The sequence below is a fragment of the Bombina bombina genome, unplaced genomic scaffold, assembly GCF_027579735.1.
Source record: "Bombina bombina isolate aBomBom1 unplaced genomic scaffold, aBomBom1.pri scaffold_450, whole genome shotgun sequence".
Classification (NCBI taxonomy): domain Eukaryota; kingdom Metazoa; phylum Chordata; class Amphibia; order Anura; family Bombinatoridae; genus Bombina; species Bombina bombina.
This window is the reverse complement of record NW_026513078.1, coordinates 223909-240718: the sequence shown is the minus strand read 5'-3', so window position 1 is coordinate 240718 and position 16810 is coordinate 223909. Positions and strand designations below refer to the sequence as shown.

Sequence of the window (16810 nt, the reverse complement as noted above, 5' to 3'; positions counted from 1 at the left end):
TTCAGGGCTCTTCAGGTTTGGCCTCTGTTGAAGAGAGAACCGTTCATTTGTTTTCAGAGAGACAATATCACAACTGTCCCCTAGCTATGAAGGAAGTATTGTGGATACTTTCTTGGGCGGAATCCAGCTCTTGTCTAATTCCTATGGTACATATCCCAGGTGTAGACAATTGGGAAGTGGATTATCTCAGCCGGGGGAGTGGTCGCTCCATCCAGATGTGTTTTGTCATCTAAACAAGAGACTTCCCATGTACCTATCCAGGTCCAGGTATTCTCAGGTGGAGTCGGTGGATGCGTTAGCAGTTCCTTGGTTTTACCAGCCTGCTTATATCTTCCCACCTCTAGTTCTTCTTCCAAGAGTGATTTCCAAAATCATCATGGAATGATCGTTTGTGTTTCTGGTAGCACCAGCATGGCCTCACAGGTTCTGGTATGCGGATCTTGTCTGGATGTCCAGTTGCCAACCTTGGCCACTTCCTTTAAGACCAGACCTTCTGTCTTAAGGGCCGTTTTTCCATCAGGATTTCAAATCATTAAATTTGAAGGTATGGAAATTGACCGCTTAGTCATAGAGGATTCTCTGACTCAGTGATTAATACTATGTTACAGGCTTGTAAATCTGTCTCTAGGAAAATTTATTATAGAGCCTGGAAGACATATATTTCATGGTGTTCTTCTCATAAATTCTCCTGGCATTCTTTTAGAAATCCTAAAATTTTACTGTTTCTTCAGGATGGTTTGAATAAAAGTTTGTCTGCAAGTTCCTTGAAGGGACAAATCTCTGCTCTTTCTGTTTTGTTTCAAAGAAAGATTGCTAAGCTTCCTGATATTCACTGTTTTGTACAGGCTTTGGTCCATATCAAGCCTGTCATAAAAATAAATTACTCCTCCTTGGAGTCTTAATTTGATTTTGAAGACTTTACAGGCTCCTCCTTTTGAACCTATGCATTCATTTGATATTAAACTACTTTCTTGGAAAGTGTTGTTCCTTTTGGCAGTCTTTTCTGCTAGAAGAGTTTCCGAATTATCTGCTCTTTTTTTGTGAGTCTCCTTTTTCTGATTTTTCATCAGGATAAGGCAGTTTTGCGGACTTCATTTAAATTCCTACCTAAGGTTGTGAATTCTAACAACATTAATAGGGAAATTGTTGTCCCCTCTTTGTGTCCTAATCCTAAGAATTCTTTGGAGAGATCCTTACATTCTCTGGATGTTGTAAGAGACTTGAAATATTATGTTGAAGGGACTAAAGATTTCAAGAAGACTTGTAGTCTATTTGTTGTCTTTTTTTGGTTCTAGGAAAGGTCAGAAAGCTTCTGTTATTTCCTTGACATCTTGGTTAAAGCTTTTGATTCATCAGGCTTATTTGGAGTCGGGTCAGGCCCTGCCTCAGAGAATCACAGCTCATTCTACTAGATCAGTCTCCACTTTGTGGGCTTTTAAGAATGAAGCTTCAGTTGATCAGATTTGCAAAGCAGCCACTTGGTCTTCTTTGCATACATTTACTAAATTCTGCCATTTTGATGTATTTGCCTCTTCGGAAGCAGTTTTTGGTAGAAAAGTTCTTCAGGCAGCTATTTCAGTTTGATTCCTCTGCTTATGTTTGTTTTTTCTTGCATTTATGAGAAAAACTTATTCTTGGGTATTGCTATCCCATACGTTACTAGCTCATGGACTCTTGCCAATCACATGAAAGAAAACATAATTTATATAATTACTTACCTGGTAAATTAATTTCTTTCATATTGTCAAGAGTCCATGAGACCCACCCTTTTTATGGTGGTTATGATTTTTTGTATATAGCACAATTATATTTCCAGTTCCTTTTTGATGCTTTCTACTCCTTTTTCTATCACCACACTTCTTGGCTATTCGTTAAACTGAATTGTGGGTGTGGCGAGGGGTGTATTTATAGGCATTTTGAGGTTTGGGAAACTTTGCCTCTCCTGGTAGGATTGTATATCCCATACGTCACTAGCTCATGGACTCTTGCCAATATGAAAGAAATGAATTTATCAGGTAAGTTCTTACATAAATTATGTTTTTATAAATATTGAGTTTCAAGTGAATAAATCAGTAATGTTTGTAAACTCTACTATATATTTTTTTTTTATAATTTTTGTTCTAAGTGAAAGCAAAAACTTTATTTCTCTTGTTAAGTGTATCCAGTCCACGGATCATCCATTACGTGTGGGATATTCTCCTTCCCAACAGGAAGTTGCAAGAGGATCACCCACAGCAGAGCTGCTATATAGCTCCTCCCCTCACTGCCATATCCAGTCATTCTCTTGCAACTCTCAACTAAGATGGAGGTCGTAAGAGGACTGTGGTGTTTTATACTTAGTTTATTTCTTCAATCAAAAGTTTGTTATTTTTAAATGGTGCCGGAGTGTACTGTTTATCTCAGGCAGTATTTAGAAGAAGAATCTGCCTGCGTTTTCTATGATCTTAGCAGAAGTAACTAAGATCCTTTGCTGTTCTCACATATTCTGAGGAGTGAGGTAACTTCAGAGGGGGGAATAGCGTGCAGGTTTTCCTGTAATAAGGTATGTGCAGTTAAAATATTTTTCTAGGGATGGAATTTGCTAGAAAATGCTGCTGATACCGAAGTAATGTAAGTAAAGCCTTAAATGCAGTGATAGCGACTGGTATCAGGCTTATTAATAGAGATACATACTCTTATAAAAGTGTATTTTAAAACGTTTGCTGGCATGTTTAATCGTTTTTTTACATATGTTTGGTGATAAAACTTATTGGGGCCTAGTTTTTTCCACATGGCTGGCTTGAATTTTGCCTAGAAACAGTTCCCTGAGGCTTCCCACTGTTGTAATATGAGTGGGAGGGGCCTATTTTAGCGTTTTTTTGCACAGCAAAAATTACAGACACAGACATCCAGCTTCTTCCTGCATGATCCAGGACTTCTCTGAAGGGCTCAAAAGGCTTCAAAAGTCGTATTGAGGGAGGTAAAAAGCCACAGTAGAGCTGTGGCAGTTGTTGTGACTGTTTAAAAAAACGTTTTTGTCATTTGTTATTCCGTTTTTGGTATTAAGGGGTTAATCATCCATTTGCAAGTGGGTGCAATGCTCTGCTAACTTATTACATTCACTGTAAAAATTTTGTTAGTGTAACTGCATTTTTTCACTGTTATTTCAAAATTTGGGAAAATTTGTGTTTCTTAAAGGCGCAGTAACGTTTTTTTATATTGCTTGTAAACTTGTTTTAAAGTGTTTTCCAAGCTTGCTAGTCTGTTTAAACATGTCTGACACAGAGGAAGCTACTTGTTCATTATGTTTGAAAGCCATGGTGGAGCCCCATAGGAGAATGTGTACTAAATGTATTGATTTCACCTTAAACAGTAGAGATCAGTCTTTATCTATAAAAGAATTATCACCAGAGGGTTCTGTCGAGGGGGAAGTTATGCTGACTAACTCTCCCCACGTGTCAGACCCTTCGCCTCCCGCTCAGGGGACGCACGCTAATATGGCGCCAATTACATCAGGGACGCCCATAGCGATTACCTTGCAGGACATGGCTGCAATCATGAATAATACCCTGTCAGAGGTATTATCTAGATTGCCTGAATTAAGAGGCAAGCGCGATAGCTCTGGGGTTAGGAGAGATACAGAGAGCGCAAATGCTGTTAGAGCCATGTCTGATACTGCGTCACAGTATGCAGAACATGAGGACGGAGAGCTTCAGTCTGTGGGTGACATCTCCGACTCGGGGAAACGTGATTCAGAGATTTCTAATTTTAAATTTAAGCTTGAGAACCTCCGTGTATTGCTTGGGGAGGTATTAGCTGCTCTGAATGACTGTAACACAGTTGCAATTCCAGAGAAATTGTGTAGGCTGGATAGATACTATGCGGTGCCGGTGTGTACTGACGTTTTTCCTATACCTAAAAGGCTTACAGAAATTATTAGCAAGGAGTGGGATAGACCCGGTGTGCCCTTTCCCCCACCTCCTATATTTAGAAAAATGTTTCCAATAGACGCCACTACACGGGACTTATGGCAGACGGTCCCTAAGGTGGAGGGAGCAGTTTCTACTTTAACAAAGCGTACCACTATCCCGGTTGAGGACAGTTGTGCTTTTTCAGATCCAATGGATAAAAAATTGGAGGGTTACCTTAAGAAAAGGTTTATTCAACAAGATTTTATTTTACAGCCCCTTGCATGCATTGCGCCTGTCACTGCTGCGGCGGCATTCTGGTTTGAGGCCCTGGAAGAGGCCATCCAGACAGCTCCATTGAATGATTTTATTGACAAGCTTAGAACGCTTAAGCTAGCTAACTCATTTGTTTCTGATGCCATTGTTCATTTGACTAAACTAACGGCTAAGAATTCCGGATTCGCCATCCAGGCGCGTAGGGCGCTATGGCTTAAATCCTGGTCATCTGACGTGACTTCAAAGTCTAAATTACTCAACATTCCTTTCAAGGGGCAGACCTTATTCGGGCCTGGCTTGAAGGAAATTATTGCTGACATTACTGGAGGCAAGGGTCATACCCTTCCTCAGGACAGGGCCAAATCAAAGGCCAAACAGTCTAATTTTCGTGCCTTTCGAAATTTCAAGGCAGGAGCAGCATCAACTTCCTCCGCTTCAAAACAAGAGGGAACTGTTGCTCATTCCAGACAGGCCTGGAAACCTAACCAGTCCTGGAACAAGGGCAAGCAGGCCAGAAAGCCTGCTGCTGCCCCCAAGACAGCATGAAGGAACGGCCCCCTATCCGGAAATGGATCTAGTGGGGGGCAGACTTTCTCTCTTCGCCCAGGCGTGGGCAAGAGATGTTCAGGATCCCTGGGCGTTGGAGATCATATCTCAGGGATATCTTCTGGACTTCAAAGCTTCACCTCCACAAGGGAGATTTCATCTTTCAAGGTTATCATCAAACCAGATAAAGAAAGAGGCATTCCTAAGCTGTGTGCAAGACCTCCTAGTAATGGGAGTGATCCATCCAGTTCCGCGGACGGAACAAGGACAGGGATTTTATTCAAATCTGTTTGTGGTTCCCAAGAAAGAGGGAACCTTCAGACCAATCTTGGATCTAAAGATCTTAAACAAATTCCTCAGAGTTCCATCATTCAAAATGGAAACTATTCGGACCATCCTACCCATGATCCAAGAGGGTCAGTACATGACCACAGTGGACTTAAAGGATGCCTACCTTCACATACCGATTCACAAAGATCATCATCGGTTCCTAAGGTTTGCCTTTCTAGACAGGCATTACCAATTTGTAGCTCTTCCCTTCGGGTTGGCCACTGCCCCGAGAATTTTTACAAAGGTTCTGGGCTCACTTCTGGCGGTTCTAAGACCGCGAGGCATAGCGGTGGCTCCGTATCTATACGACATCCTGATACAGGCGTCAAGCTTTCAAATTGCCAAGTCTCATACAGAGATAGTTCTGGCATTTCTGAGGTCGCATGGGTGGAAAGTGAACGTGGAAAAGAGTTCTCTATCACCACTCACAAGAGTCTCCTTCCTAGGGACTCTTATAGATTCTGTAGAGATGAAAATTTACCTGACGGAGTCCAGGTTATCAAAACTTCTAAATGCTTGCCGTGTCCTTCATTCCATTCCACGCCCGTCAGTGGCTCAGTGCATGGAAGTAATCGGCTTAATGGTAGCGGCAATGGACATAGTGCCATTTGCGCGCCTGCATCTCAGACTGCTGCAATTATGCATGCTAAGTCAGTGGAATGGGGATTACTCAGATTTGTCCCCTCTACTAAATCTGGATCAAGAGACCAGAGATTCTCTTCTCTGGTGGCTTTCTCGGGTCCATCTATCCAAGGGTATGACCTTTCGCAGGCCAGATTGGACGATTGTAACAACAGATGCCAGCCTTCTAGGTTGGGGCGTAGTCTGGAACTCCCTGAAGGCTCAGGGATCGTGGACTCAGGAGGAGAAACTCCTCCCAATAAATATTCTGGAGTTAAGAGCAATATTCAAGGCTCTTCTAGCTTGGCCTCAGTTAGCAACACTGAGCTTCATCAGATTTCAGTCGGACAACATCACGACTGTGGCTTCCATCAACCATCAAGGGGGAACCAGGAGTTCCCTAGCGATGTTAGAAGTCTCAAAGATAATTCGCTGGGCAGAGTCTCACTCTTGCCACCTGTCAGCGATCCACATCCCAGGCGTAGAGAACTGGGAGGTGGATTTTCTAAGTCGTCAGACTTTTCATCCGGGGGAGTGGGAACTCCATCCGTAGGTGTTTGCTCAACTGGTCCATCGTTGGGGCAAACCAGAACTGGATCTCATGGCGTCTCGCCAGAACGCCAAGCTTCCTTGTTACGGATCCAGGTCCAGGGACCCGGGAGCAACGCTGATAGATGCTCTAGCAGCTCCTTGGTTCTTCAACCTGGCCTATGTGTTTCCACCGTTTCCTCTGCTCCCTTGACTGATTGCCAAAATCAAACAGGAGAGAGCATCGGTGATTCTGATAGCGCCTGCGTGGCCACGCAGGACCTGGTATGCAGACCTAGTGGACATGTCATCTCTTCCACCATGGACTCTGCCTCTGAGGCAGGACCTTCTAATACAAGGTCCTTTCAATCATCCAAATCTAATTTCTCTGAGACTGACTGCATGGAGATTGAACGCTTGATTCTATCAAGGCGTGGCTTCTCCGAGTCAGTCATTGATACCTTAATACAGGCTCGGAAGCCTGTCAGGAAAGTCACCAGGAAAATCTACCATAAGATATGGCGTAAATATCTTTATTGGTGTGAATCCAAGAGTTACTCATGGAGTAAGGTTAGGATTCCTAGGATATTGTCCTTTCTCCAAGAGGGTTTGGACAAAGGCTTATCAGCTAGTTCTTTAAAAGGACAGATCTCTGCTCTGTCTATTCTTTTGCACAAGCGTCTGGCAGAAGTTCCAGACGTCCAGGCATTTTGTCAGGCTTTGGTTAGGATTGAGCCTGTGTTTAAAACTGTTGCTCCCCCGTGGAGCTTAAACTTGGTTCTTAAAGTTCTTCAGGGAGTTCCGTTTCAACCCCTTCATTCCATTGATATTAAACTTTTATCTTGGAAAGTTCTGTTTTTGATGGCTATTTCCTCTGCTCGAAGAGTCTCTGAGTTATCTGCCTTACATTGTGATTCTCCTTATCTGATTTTTCATTCAGACAAGGTAGTTCTGCGTACCAAACCTGGGTTTTTACCTAAGGTGGTTTCTAACAGGAATATCAATCAAGATATTGTTGTTCCATCATTGTGTCCTAATCCTTCTTCAAAGAAGGAACGTCTTTTGCATAATCTGGACGTAGTCCGTGCCTTGAAGTTTTACTTACAGGCTACTAAAGATTTTCGTCAAACATCTGCCCTGTTTGTCGTTTACTCTGGACAGAGGAGAGGTCAAAGAGCTTCGGCAACCTCTCTCTCCTTTTGGCTTCGGAGCATAATACGTTTAGCCTATGAGACTGCTGGACAGCAGCCCCCTGAAAGGATTACAGCTTATTCTACTAGAGCTGTGGCTTCCACCTGGGCCTTTAAAAATGAGGCCTATGTTGAACAGATTTGCAAGGCTGCGACTTGGTCTTCGCTTCACACCTTTTCAAAATTTTACAAATTTGACACTTTTGCTTCTTCGGAGGCTGTTTTTGGGAGAAAGGTTCTTCAGGCAGTGGTTCCTTCCGTTTAAGTTCCTGCCTTGTCCCTCCCATCATCCGTGTACTTTAGCTTTGGTATTGGTATCCCACAAGTAATGGATGATCCGTGGACTGGATACACTTAACAAGAAAAAACATAATTTATGCTTACCTGATAAATTTATTTCTCTTGTAGTGTATCCAGTCCACGGCCCGCCCTGTCCTTTTAAGGCAGGTCTAAATTTTAATTAAACTACAGTCACCACTGCACCCTATGGTTTCTCCTTTCTCGTCTTGTTTCGGTCGAATGACTGGATATGGCAGTGAGGGGAGGAGCTATATAGCAGCTCTGCTGTGGGTGATCCTCTTGCAACTTCCTGTTGGGAAGGAGAATATCCCACAAGTAATGGATGATCCGTGGACTGGATACACCACAAGAGAAATAAAATTATCAGGTAAGCATAAATTATGTTTTTCTTGAGTTACATGTATCTAGGGCTAAATTTACCATTCCTGCAGGCAGACAGGTTTGCAATGGCAAAATTTTAACATTGCCCCTGCTCTGGCGCAACCATTTGTGATAGAGCAGGGCATGTCAATGACCGTAACAAGCGAGTGTCGGGGTGATTGATCTCGCCACTGAGGTAGCGGAGAGGAAAAATTAAACGGTTTCTGCTTCTTAAAGTGAATGTAAATTTTGAGGCTAAAGTGCCCGGTTTTTAAAAATTCGATTAAAAACAGGGGCACTTTAATTCATCAAAATGTATATTTCACTCGTGTTGTGAAAAAAACTTACCTTTTGATCTTGACAGCAGCTCCAGCTTCCTCCACGCGTCGCAAAACCTCTTCCTGGGTCTAAAATGAGGAATCCGGCTTCCTCCAATCACGGCATTGATGATTGGAGGATGACCTATCCATCATTTCTGACATCAGAAATGGCTTGCAATGACTGGAGGAAGTGGAGCTGCTGTCAAGTTTAAATAGTACATTTTTTTTCACAACAGGAGTGAAATGTAAATTTTGATGAATTAAATTGCCCCTGTTTTTAATCAAATTTTTAAAAACCGGGCACTTTAGCATCAAAATTTACATTCACTTTAAAATGTGCTGCTGCAAACACAGCTGAATAAATTTACTAAATAAGCATAGTTACAGTAGAGAATTTAGACAGAAGATTTTGAAATAATCCTTAATAGAATACATTTTCGCGAACAATATTTTTTAGCATAGCAACACCAGCTTGATATTGTATATTTTGTAGCCTGTAGCCTGATATTCAAAGACTGCAAATTTTGCAAAAGACTATACTTTAATTCTAAGATACCTGAATTGTAACTTATGTGTGAATAAGCATTTAATAGCTCTCCCTTTTCTCTATACAGTGATCCAAGGATCCACTGAAAATAAACCAATGCATTCCAAAAGCGAAGAAGACCACTCTCCTCTTCTCTTTAAAGAGATCTGACTTGATTGTAATTCAGGTGAGTGCTCACACTTTGTAACCTCTCTCCGCAAATGCATTACTAATATGTGAGCCTGCAGTGCATTACAGTCCTCTGTGACAGTAAATGATTTAAAGCAGTGATGTACAGATATTGGTTGCCTTCTCTTTTTCCAGCCCTCAACAAGGTATTGTTATACTTCTAATCCCTAGCCCCATACTCCGAAGCAAAACTGTTAAAAGCCATAAAAGGGGTGTGTGAGAGAACAAGGTGCATGGAGATTGGAGAAAGAGTGAATGTGATTTCTGGACTTAGAAACATGGCATTCTGTCCTCCTGAAAATGACGGGCTGAAACATCTGATGGTGACCTATTGTCTACCGCTGTGTTAAAGTATTAAGAATAATGCTCTGCAATTGTAGTTTTCCTTTTGAAAACCAGCACACTTTTTCCATGTGTCTTTGTAATCCCTTAAAAGCATCATCTAACATTTGAAAAAAAAAAGGTAGAAAAATTTGAAAATAGTCAGATAAGGCTATTTTCCCCAAATATCTGTACAGGACTAGTAGGAAGAGTGCAGTTTAATAAAGTGTTACAGATGGAATATCAAACTCCGTCCTATCCCTTGTGGTTTACATCTCTAAATAAATCTGCCAAAGGTCCTAAAAATTATCCCTAAAGTCTTCACTGCTTGATGGGGTCTTGCAGTTTGTTTGTCAATACTGAATGTAATTTTCTTTTGCACTCTTGTAGAACTGTTTTATAGCTTCTTGTGCTCTGGTCACTAGAGTAGGTGAGACACTTCCTGTTTCTGCCTGGGTTAGATCATGTTTCTGCCAGTTGGCAGGAAGGTAGGCTGAGATGAAGCTTTGCTCCAGCAGCAGTGTTTATTTTGTACGGATTAGGAATGAAGGTTTGACCCCTCTCCACACAGCTGTTGCCTTTGACAGAACCCTGACACTGACCTTTGCTACTGCATGTACTGTATATCTTTGCACTTTGATCTGATTGTGATTCTGCTGGTTCATCCTTCTGAACTTTTTACACAAGTGCATTTAAGGTTATTTTATTAACTTTTAATATTACACTGCAGATTACTTTTTTCCTCATTTTTTTTCTGGTTTCATCCATACCCGATTCATTCAAAATAAGGTGCTTTTCAGAACCCCTTGTGAGAACAGGTACCATGGCTGGTGAATTTAATTATTTTGTTGGAGTTTTTCACCAGCCCGCCGCAGTGGTCACTGGGACTGGTCCCTAGTTACCTTCTGCTGGCTATGTCGGGGTACATTTCTAGAAAACATCATGAGTTGGTGTTACCTAACTTGGATGGGGCTTTACTACTGGACACAGGTATGTTCAGTAGGTGAGTGGATAGTTAAGTATATTTTATTTTTATTGCTCACAGCCCAGGGCTTTGCACACTGGTACCAGAAGGGTTACTTGATGGCCAGGGGACTTATGTTTGGGGGGACATTAGTTTATGGAGACTGAGAAACATCATTTACAGCAGTGCTGCTCATAGATATTTTTTTTTTTTTTCATTGAAAATGCTGATGCAACATACAGATAATTGGGGAAAAAGATACAGGCATATTAGCACACAATATAAAGGTAAATAACTTCACATATACAATATATAAGCAATCTCTATTTTCCCCCTTTCTCATTGTAACATTGGAGGACACTTTTGGTCCTCCATCACAAAAAGATTGTAAGCTAAGGCAGTTTAATAAGATATAGGCCACTCTTAAACCTGTTATTATGGATAACTTTAAAACTATTCTTGGAAGAGAGAACCTCTGGTATATTATGGAAAACAAAAAATAAAGACCTCTCCCTGACTATTCATAAGTAATATAATAAAGGTTAGACCAACAACATGGAGGAAATATCTTCCTAACAATCTCTCTAAAGGAAAAAATAAAAATAAGAGCCTTTTCAAAATGAAACATTAGGGATTTACGGTATGTTAAAAATGAATCCCTCTGAGTGTGCTTACAAACCAAGTTAATCTAGATTGTAAGTTCCTACGGGAACAGGACCCTCAATTCCCCCTGTATTTGTTTGGTAAACTTTGTCTGGTGTCTTTTTTATATTGTATTGTACTGTACTTTTATTTTTGTACCCATGGACAGCGCTGTGGAATCTGTTGGCACTTTATAAATAAAGAATAATAATAATAACTATAAATAAGTGGTGGAGTAAACTAAGTTATAGAGAAAGTTGCCAGAAGTATATCCATATATTAGTAAGGAACATAGTAGCTGCGAGAAGATAACAGATTATGTTTCAAGGGACAGTCAACACCAAAAATGTTATTGTTTAAAAAGATAGCTAAAGCCTTTACTACGCATTCCCCAGCTTTGCTGTTATATTAATATACTTTATAAAATTTAAACCTCTAATTGTCTGCCTGTTTTTAAGCCACTATAGACAGCCTCTTATAACATGATTTTTCATTAGCTTTTCACTACAGGAGACTGGTAGTTCATGTGTGCCATTATAGATCACATTGTGCTATCTCCCATGGAGTTGTCCAGGACCCAGCACTAATTGGCTAAAATGCAAATAAATAAATAAATAAATAGATAATTAATAGCCATGTGATCAGGGGGCTGTCAAAAAAGCGTTCGATACAAGGTAATCACACAGGTTGAAAGTATAATTAATATAACCATGTTGGCTGTGCAAAATTGAGGAATGGATAATAAAGGGATTATATATCTTTTTAAACAATACAAAGTTTGGATTTGATGGTCCCTTTAAGGATTAAGTAGGCTAATTGTCCAGTCATTTATAAGTAATGAATATATCCCAAACCTTTCAGGTCAAAAGTGATCCATGTCTTTGGTTGCTGGCCGCCCGTCACAAATTAAGTAAAAATTCTTGGAAAACTTTTTTTTTCTTTTTCTTTAAACCAGATGATATAATAAGTACTTGTGGGGATAATTAAGATGTGGACTCCTACTTGCAGAGATACTTTTATAACTGTTAGCTAGTAGATATATAATATATATAAGTAATACAGTGGATAAGGGGGTAAAACAGTTGAGGAACAAACTTATCAATAAATGAAATAAACGAAAACACATTTTCCATCATAATGGGAGGAGAGTCCACTGCTTCATTCATTACTTGTGGGAATTAAGAACCTGGCCACCAGGAGGAGGCAAAGACACCCCAGTCAAAGGCTTAAATACCTCCCCCACTCCCCTCATCCCCCAGTCATTCTTTGCCTTTCGTCACAGGAGGTTGGCAGAGAAGTGTCAGAATATTTGGAGTAGTCTCTTATGGAGGGTAGTACTCTTCGAAATAGGACTGGAGTTTTAAGTAATCCAGTCAGCCTCTCAGTGAGAGCATGGATGAAAGTTAGAGTCCCGAGATGCAGGGCGTCTCTGCGAAACCATCCCAACTCATGTTAACAGCTCCTTGGCAATCGGCATTGACGAGTTTCGCTGCCTGCCTTTATTCACTCAAGTCCATGTCAGGAGCGATGCTGCTAACCTGTCACACTTGAAGGGCCATGTTCCTGTTCCACGGCATAGATTCTGGTAACATTGTTTCATTTATACACATATGATAACACAAGAAGACAGGGTCACAGTGTGTCTCCTTTTATCTGTATAGAATCAAGGGTTAATTTCCTTGGAAGGGGGATTTATTGTGTTAATGCTACGTCATGTGTGAGATGAGGCTCTAGCAATGTGTGAACAGTCAGGGAAGATCGGCGCAGACTTTTTTTTGGCGCGCTTTCTCTATAGTGCAGGGGTGGTCCTGTATGGCACTCCATGTGACCAGTTGTGGCCTCTTCAGTTTCCTCTTTCCTGATCGGCATTTGCGGGAGACATACTAGTTTCTCCGTGGTCCGGTTCATAGGAGGTGTTGAGTGCCCTGGCCTTTAGTGTATAAAGGTGCCATTTAATCTATCTCAGTCCGTATTAAAAGCACAAGCTATGGAGGACTCTGATATGTTAAAGGGTGCTCCCTCCTTTAATTAAATTTAATAGGTAAAAATATCCCATTAAAGGGATATTAAAGAGCGCTGATGTTAGTAATGGAAAACAATATACAATTTAAAACTAGATATTATACTTTGGATATAGTAGATCAGGTCTACCGTGTTAGTCCTGTTTATTGTCCATATAGTGGTGGTAAATAGGGGATAAAGATGTCCTCTTGAAAGAGATGATGATGAATCAGGCTGCTCCTCTTGATCCCAGAGAGTATGGAACAACTATAGAAGAAGAATAGAAAGAGGGCGCCACAATAGCGTGATATCGTCTGGAATGCAGGTACAGATATATGTAGATATTATGCTTACCAGATGGTGTGGCACTGTGCTGTGACCAGTGCAAGAGAGCAGGCTAGCACTTAACAGTGGCTAATACACTGTAGGAGCCAGGCTCCAAAGGCACTTGTTCTAGTTGCAACTTGGTATCTATCTCCTGCTATCTGGACTTCAGGTTCTGCAGAGGAGTGATCTTATGTGTGTTGTTCAATAGGCATATATGAACCACAACACAGACAACTTCAAATAAAAAAATTTGACTTTTATTTTATGACGCGTTTCTCAACCTGCAAGGGTTGTTTCATCAGATAAAAAGTGAAACTCTTTCTATTCTTCTTCTAATTAAATTTAATACCTGTGTTAATTGTTAGGAGGTACAGGTTGATCCGCCTGCTCAGCTGTGTTCCACATGCTTTGATAAGATTGCAATATCTAAAAAGAATAATATATTAAGTACTACTAAGCCGTCCACCTCTGAGGATTCTCCGTCCCGCGAGGTGCCTTCCCAACATTCATCTCCGATTACACATGTAGCGCCCCAAGGCCTTACTAATCCTCCTGCAGGAGGGGCCTCGTGGCCGCCAGATTTCGCTGCCCAGTTGCAAGAGGCGGTTTCGGCGGCCTTCCATGCCCTACCACGCCCTGCAAAGCACAAGCGAAGGGAAAGACATTGCCTTCCGTCCCAGGGGACATCTACTCCATTGGATGTCTCTGAGAGATTATCCGATGAGGAGGACGCCTCCGACTCGTCAGAGGGCGCTCTCTCTGGGACGGAATCGGCGTCTTCTAAATCTCCGGCTACGGAGGAGCCAGATTTTAAGTTTAAGATGCAGCATTTGCGCTTTTTACTAAAAGAATTGCTTGCTATGTTGGAGGTTGTGGAACCAAAACATCCGGAAGAGCCTTCAATTCCTAAGCTAGATAGGGTTTACGAGGGCAGGGTGGTGCCTCAGACCTTCCCAGTTCCTGTGAAGATGGCTACAATTATTAAGAATGAGTGGGAGAAACTGGGCTCGTCCTTTTCTCCCTCTACCTCTTTTTTAAAAAGCTGTTCCCCGTTCCGGACTCTCAGCTTGAGCTTTGGGGGGCCATTACTAAGGTGGATGGAGCTATCTCCACGCTCGCTAAACGTACGACTATTTCCCTCAAGGATAGTTTGACGTTCAAAGAGCCCATGGATAAAAATTTAGAATCCATGTTGAGAAAGATGTTCCAACTCACTGGGTTTATTTTCCAACCAGCAGCGGCAATTGGTGTGATGCACTGTCTGCTATGGTCGAGGTGGAGACTACCCTCGAGGAGATACAGGAAAAGATTAAGGCCTTAAGGGTTTCTAATTCTTCTATCTGTGATGCAAACATGCAGGTTATTCGTCTGAATGCCAAGACATCAGGTTTCTCTGTTCTAGCCCGCAGGGCTCTATGGTTAAAGTCGTGGTCTGCTGACATGACTTCCAAGTCCCTTCCGTTTCAGGGGAAAGTTCTTTTTGGTCCAGTCCTGGTCACGGGATGCAAGGGTGCTTTCCTTCCGCAGGATAAGAAGAATAAGCCTAAGGGCTCTACTTTTCATCCCTTTTCGTTCGGACAAGTCTCAACGCCAGCAGCCTGCTGTGAAGACCGAGCAGTCCAAGCAGAGTAAGAAGCACGTAGAGACAAAGTCGGCATGAAGGGGCGGCCTCTGATCCGTCTCTGGATCGCGTAGGGGGCAGACTATCTCTGTTCGCAGAGGCTTGGATGAGAGACGTCCAGGATCCTTGGGTTCTGGAGGTTATCACCCAGGGTTACAGAATAGGGTTCAAGACTCATCCGTCCGGGGGCAGATTCCTCCTGTCAAACGTCTCCTCAAGACCAAAGAAGAGAAACGCCTTTCTAGAGTGCATGAGGGATCTCATCTCTCGGAGTAATCGTTCCAGTACCTCTAGCAGAAAGGGGACTGGGGTACTATTCAAACCTTTTCGTGGTCCCAAAGAAGGAGGGCACGTTCTGCACAATTCTGGACCTAAAGTGCTTAAACAAGTTTCTGTCAGTTCCATCGTTCAAAATGGAGACGATCAGATCGATTCTGCCCCTAGTTCAAGAGGGGCAATTCATGATGACAATGGATTTTAAGGATGCTTACCTTCACGTGCCAATCCATAAGGACCACTTCAGGTTCCTAAGATTCGCTTTTCTGGACCTACACTTCCAGTTTGTGGCCCTACCGTTCGGTCTGCCCCAAGAGTCTTTACGAAGGTTTTCGGAGAGCTGCTCGCGGTTGCGAGAGCCAGAGGTATTGCGGTGGCTCCTTATTTGGACGATATCCTGGTTCAGGCTCCGTCCTGCAGTCTCGCTGAGGACCACTTGAGGGCTCTTGTTGTCTTGTCTTTCAGACCTCCTCAAGGCCATCTGTGGCCAGGTGTATGAAGGTGATCAGGCTCATGGTATCCAGTTTAAATGTCATTACATTCGCCAAGGTTCTATCTCAGACCTCTTCAGTTATGCATGTTGAGACAATGGAACGGCGATCACTCAGATCTATCCCAACAGATCTCTCTGGACAACCGAGTGAGGGAATCCCTCTCTTGGTGCATCCGTCTGGGTCAGCTGGCCCAGGGGACATCCTTCTTGTCTTGAGGCCATCCTGGGTGATTGTGAACACGGACACAAGTCTATCAGGATAGGGAGCTGTTTGGGGTGCCAGACGTGCACAGGGCAGGTGGACTCGAGAGGAGTCGACTCTACCAATTAATATTCTGGAACTTCGAGCGATATTCAATGCTCTGAGAGCTTGGCCCCACCTGGGGTCGTCCTGATTCATCAGATTCAAGTCGGACAACATTACTTTGGTGGCTTACATAAACCATCAGGGGGGAACGAGAAGCTCCCTAGCCATGAAGGAAGTATCTTGGATTCTGGAATGGGCAGAGAAACACAATTGTTCTCTCTCAGCGATCCACATACCTGGTGTGGACAACTGGGAAGCGGGCTTTCTCAGCAGACAGTCAATTCATCCAGGGGTTGGTCTCTAATCCCGAAGTGTTTGCGGAGATCTACAACAGATGGGGGACACCTGAGATAGGCCTCATGGTGTCCAGACTCAACTTCAAGCTACCAAGATACAGGTCGCAGTCCAGAGACCCACAGGCAGAGCTGATAGATGCCTTAGCTGTGCCTTAGGTGTTCAACCTAATTTAAATTTTCCACCACTGCCACTTCTTCCTCGAGTGGTGGCCTGCATCAAACAGGAGCAAGCTTCAACCATTCTGATTGGCCGCGGAGGACGTGGTTTGCGGATCTGGTAGGGATGTCATTGTCTCCTCCATGGAGCTTACCCTGGCGCAGAGATCTGCTGGTTCAAGGTCCCTTTCTACACCAAAATCTCGATTCTCTGAGGCTGACTGCATGGAGATTGAATGCCTACTCTTGGCTTAGAGAGGTTTTTCTGAGAGAGTAATTGATACTCTCATCCAGGCCAGGAAGCCGGTCACTCGTCGAATCTATCATAAGGTA

The 16810-nt window shown here is 42.6% G+C and overlaps 1 protein-coding gene across 1 annotated transcript in view; it reads left to right on the top strand.

The window, feature by feature from the left end:
• The window catches only part of LOC128644699 (hyccin 2), a gene marked incomplete in the record, with an annotated part of 276864 nt that overhangs the window by 77374 nt on the left and 182680 nt on the right, over window positions 1-16810 (top strand). The window contains 1 exon segment of the mRNA XM_053697212.1: window positions 8973-9071.